Source organism: Centruroides sculpturatus, unplaced genomic scaffold, assembly GCF_000671375.1.
Source record: "Centruroides sculpturatus isolate CEXI.00-Female unplaced genomic scaffold, Cexi_2.0 scaffold2144, whole genome shotgun sequence".
Lineage (NCBI taxonomy): Eukaryota > Metazoa > Arthropoda > Arachnida > Scorpiones > Buthidae > Centruroides > Centruroides sculpturatus.
In genome coordinates, this window is record NW_019386637.1 from 49,184 (window position 1) to 54,968 (window position 5,785).

General features: G+C 29.9%; 1 pseudogene; it reads left to right on the top strand.

Moving 5' to 3' along the window:
• The window catches only part of LOC111615462, an 11,119-nt pseudogene extending 10,302 nt beyond the window's left edge, over positions 1 to 817 (top strand).
• Positions 818 to 5,785: the final 4,968 nt, after the last annotated feature.

Genomic DNA, 5,785 nt, shown 5'->3' on the forward strand with positions numbered 1-5,785 from the left:
GTACGAAAAAATATATTAATTTATCCCATGTTGAAATTTTTCTCCGTTGCGTGTCGCTTCGCGTTGAATTTTCGTCGATGTTAACCCTAACGAAGACTATTGTATCATTAAAAACTTTTTTTTATTTTGTACAAACAAAATAAATTTATTGAAAAATATAAAAACAATAAAAAATTATATTTCAGATGTTAATTTAGTATCAAAAACGTAAAATATTTGAGTAGCCCAAGACATAGCCAAAGATTGCAGCGCTACAGCACTGGCGAAAAATTAAATTTGCCGACTGGAATTCTTTCGGATGATTGACTTTCGGAAAATCGACGCTCTACTGTATTTAATAGCGAGATCTGCAGCCGATTTTTTAAAAATCAGCAACACTCGTGTATTGTAAAGACTAGCCATACAGAAAGCAAAAATCGTATAGGTCTGCAATTTTTTAAATTTCACCGAATAATAATAATAAAAGGTCAGATACCAAGCACACAAAATCACTTAAGTAATACTTATTATTGTGAAACAGAAGTTGTAACCCGATTCTTGACTTTTAGAGATGCTAAAATAATAAAACAGAAGCAATGAAAAATTTGTACAAACATCCATTTTTTGCAGTATTTCGAATTTCACATTAATAAGTTTAATTGTATATCATTTGATTTAAACAAACAAGTAAAATACTTTAAGAAAATTGTTCAATAGGCAATTTCCCATAGAACAATAATGTAGATTTACGTGCATTTTAATCAAATAATATTCTGTATGTTTTAATTTTGGCAATAATTTTTCCATTTAGATTATTCAACAACAATGTTTGCAGTAATCGACTTAATGTTTCTCAGTTAAAAATTTTAATATAGAAAGTTTCATTTACTTTTATGGAACAGCATACTTATCCTTGTTTATTACACTTATCTAGAGTTACTGTATGTAGTTTGTTACGTACAGTAACTCTACTAAATAAATTTCGCCCATAATCAACTGCATCAGCATGGTCAAAAATTTTTCTGTGGACTGCAGTTGAGAAAAACTGTTCTAGTACGTCAAAAATGAACTGCAAACATTAAAAGTTTTATTTATATTATTTTTCTGTTGTTATTACCGTAATTATGAATATTGCACTGTTTAAAGTTTTAAGCATTTTTCCCCATGAAATACAGGTTTAGTGTTCTTAAGAAATATAATAATTTTATCACAAATTTGTTACATTTAAGAATTTATAAGATTTTGGGAGAGCACAAGCATCAAATTTGACCTCACATCACAATTAAACTTGTTTAATTGACTCAAATTATATTAAAGTAAAAAAATTTGTTATCCGAAGAAGGAAAAAAAATTGACGACAATAACGTTGTCGTCAAAACAGAAATTTTAAAGATCCAATGCTACTTTCAACTAAATCATTACTACAGGCAATTTTAATTTCAAAAAATTAAATATTCAAATAAAATATGCATATTTAATATATGGCGTTTCAGACACAAGTGAATGAATTTGCCATTTCTAATTTTTATGTTTTGACGGGTCATAACAAAAGGTTTAATTTTGCCAAAGTCATCTCGCTCTATTCAACATCTATACAATGATCGACAATTTTTTCAATAATTTCACTTGCCACTAAGTTTATCATTTACTTGTTAATGTTAATGATACAAAAATATAGAATTTACATTATATTTTTTCAAAGCAGGAATCTTTTTGATTTATTTTTAATTTCTGTCTTTTTTTATTATTCTACTTATACATTTAAGGAAGATTGGGGTGATGCCAAACATTTAAGCTGTGAAACTGGATAACAGATTTCGAATGTTACATCATAATTTATTTTGAAACAATCATCTATGCTTTTTAATTCCTCACTGTTAAAAATTTCAAATACTACTATGTTAGCTGTAAGATTTATTTTAAAAAATACTACATTGTTCGGTATTACCGGAAGGCTTAGAGGAAATGCCAAACACAATGTTCTGGTTAATTAAACATTTATTACAATTTAGAGTTTTAGAGAAGTCATACAGGTCAGCTGCTGATTTTTTCTTCCATAAATTGCAATCTTTGAGTCCAGCTTTTACATACGAATTCATCACAAATATAGCTTATTTCTTTGTTTCCATCTGCAGCTCTCTATCCGGAACAGACTGGTACTAGAATCAGTGTTAAACATTAATGCATTGTTTATATAAATAGTGGAAGTTGTCACTCTTTTAATTATTGTCGTGTTCATAAACCCAATGTTCAGGAATATCCTGGTCTCCCTTATACATATTCCAAAGTTTTGAAAATTGCATTAAAAATATTTTATCTCTGCTGGGACATGGAGGGGTTTAAAATTTTTACAGAACTCTCTTATATGAGGAAAAATGCAAAAGCAACTGTAGACTTATATGTGACTCCAAGGTATTTGGGTCCAAAATTTGTGACATCACTTCCATACACATCCAAAAAAAGAGGTACCAGTTTTTTTTCATGGAGGTGGTCCATGGGTACCAGGAAAAATTTTTGCATCTGAAAAAATTCTCAAACTCATTATTTAAGATGTTACTTTTGTGTACTCCCTTTTCTCTGCTATCTGCCATTTCCACATTGTTCTGCCTATTTTCTCCCTTGCTCTTATCTTTCAGCATTACTCTCCGTTACTTATAATTATAATCATCATTAATACTTCCACTTACCAGTGCCAAGATTCAATCCTAGGTCCTCTCTAGTTTTAATAAAATTCCTCTATGAGCCTTAATGCAGCTTTCATAGAACCTCTTTAAAAATCATATTTTAGGTGCTATTAGCACAAGAACACCATTGTCAGTCCATCCTAGCAAAGTTTCATAAATCTTATCCTTAGCCTGGGGCCCAGTATCTTCATAGACAAATCAAAGTATTTTACTTGCAACCCTGCGGCTCTCCCACCTTAGATTCCAATAACAATTTTTTACTTTATCATCCTACAAATTTAAGAGATGCCTTTTTACTGGAGTGGCTACATAAAAACTTTATCATTTTGTAGGTCTCGTGCTTCATCTGGTTTAACTGATTTCATACTGCTCTATTCATTACTGAAGAAATTCATTTACACGTAAACAAATGTTTGCAGTGATACTAAACTGCACTTATACATTTTTAAACTAAGCAATAAATTAGCCCATTTAGAAATCAATCCATTCTGTCATTTAACTTTCCTTGACATAATGCAAATTAATAATTATTAATTGTCATTTCAGGCTAATTGCAGTAGGCTTTGTTGTGATACTTTGTTAACTTCATATCATATGTTTCAAGCATCATATATTTTGATCATATAATTCAAGCATCAAGTGCATGGGATTGGTTCCAAGTGGATGGTTTGAATTCATCCATCTCTGTACCTTTGTTTGCACTCAATATTTGTTTTTGAAGACATGTATTTCTCCGTGAAAAAGTATGATTTGTGTTGATAACAAAATACTTGTAAAATCTTTTATTTTACCTTTTAGTAAAATCTGTGTTGCTGTATTGGTCTTACGGATTAAGGAAAAACGTTGTCTTTTTGTTTGCTTTTCATAGCTGTTGAGCTCATTTATTCACGAGTAAAACAGCAGCTGTGACTGGTGTTTTACTCGTGAATAAATGAGTGTTGGTGGAAACACTCATTTGTGTACAGTATGAGTGTTGGTGGAAACACTCATTTGTGTACAGTATGAGTGTTGGTGGAAACACTCATTTGTGTACAGTATGAATGTCGGTGGAAACACTCATACTGTACACAAATACAACATGGCCCAGCTACACAGTGATAGACTGCTACAACTTTTGCTACACAGATGTTTTTGTCTCGTACCAGCAGAACATCTAGCTCAGCAGTGAAGATTTACATTTCAAAGTGATGCCCATCCTGGGTATCACCTTGACATGCAGCCTACACCATCATGCATCCGTTTTTCTACTGGATTTAAAATTTATATTTTTCTTTTTAGATGAACAAAACTTTCACTGGGAGACAAAAATACAACCAGGTCAGCTTAATGAGAGACACCCAACTCACTNAATCTTAATAATTATAATTAAATTAATATCCATAATATTTATTATTAATAACAAAATTACTCTAACTTTAATTATTAATGGTAGTGGTAAAGTAGCCCGATCAAGAATTTTGATATATCTATATAATAAAAATACTCATTAAAATAATAATATGTGATAAAAATATATTTTATCGATGCTTTAACAAAATTATATTTATCAAATGCAGAGTTTTCAAGGGGACTTACATTGACCCATAATATAAAATAAAAATTAACCTTAATTAAGCTATCAAACTTTTCTCACTTGAACAGAACAGGTTAGCTAATTCCAATCACTATTCTAACAAGTGAGTTTTTTTTAACGCTATTTCTGCAATATTTGTTTCGTCGTTTCATTCAAAGTAACTCAATTGTATTTAATATTTTACTATACATAAAAAATAAGTGAAAAAATACTGTCAAACTGAACCAATAACCAACTCTACAAACATCATCTTCACCATTTTCTTCTACTGTTTTTATTCCTGGTAAACTTAATTGGAATTAAATCTTACTGCAGTTAACTTTCATCGTATAAACACAGTTAAACAAAATAAATTTTATTGTGATTTTGTTATTAAACAAAAATGATTTATTATTATATATTTGTAAATTATAATTACTGTATATACTGTATTTACTCGGATAATCCAGGTCTGTGAAGTTGGAGTCAGAAGAGGTAAAAACATTACTCCAACTCCTGTTTTTTTCAGTATTGTATATATTATATTCTCCTAATAGGGGCATTTACCTCCTATATTGCATTATAGCAGTCATTCGTAACACAAGAACTTATTTTATGATAATTTCCTACTTCCTGACCATTCTTTTCATATCTCAAGTATGTTTTTTCTTCTGTCTTTTTAAAACCACTATCTTAAAACATGGAAATTAAAATGTACATACTTTTGGGGGTAAAATATTTTCTGACAGTTTAAAAAAAAGTCTGTAGCACACAATCCAAAAAATATCAACAATTTAATAACCAGTCTTTAATACATTACAATTTCTAATTTTAGAATATACACACGTATCTAAACCCAATAATTTAATTCTTAAATCTCCCAATGAAGAGTTAAATCACATTTTAAATTCAAAAACGACGACACTATTAAAAAAAACACTAAATTTTAAGTCGTGATTTTTACTTAGCAAATACAGTATATTTTTGAACAACCAGATTGATCGTCGGTTGCATTCTAAAAACAGCTACTGAATTTAACAAAAATTAATTAAATTATGCTATCCGAGCACATTCTAACAACAAGCAAAGATTTCAACTTCTGGTACTATAATTAATAATTACAGTAATGTATTGATCAGAAACAAACTGTCCCTTTGTATTTTAATTTTAATTTTATGGAAATTTTAAACAGTTTTAAATGCATTTCTACTAACTAAAATAAGTAATGAATTCTGTAATTCAACCACTTTTTTTTATTTTTAACAATCAGATTTGAATAGAAGTACAGTAGACCCCCCCTATAACGCTTAGATACGTTCCACGCTAACCGAAAATTACGTTGTAGGAATGAGCCAATCGCAGCCCGATAGGTGGGAACTTTACGGACTAAGGCTGTTCGAAAGGTTTTCTTCTATAAAATTAACCGATTCTAGACTAATTCCACTCAACATTTCCAAAATACGTATAATTTTTTGGGAATAATCTGTATAAACTATGCTATAAACAAAAAATTGTAGGATTACTTACACCGTTCGACTACGCCGTTGCTTAAAGCTGGTTTTCATCGCGG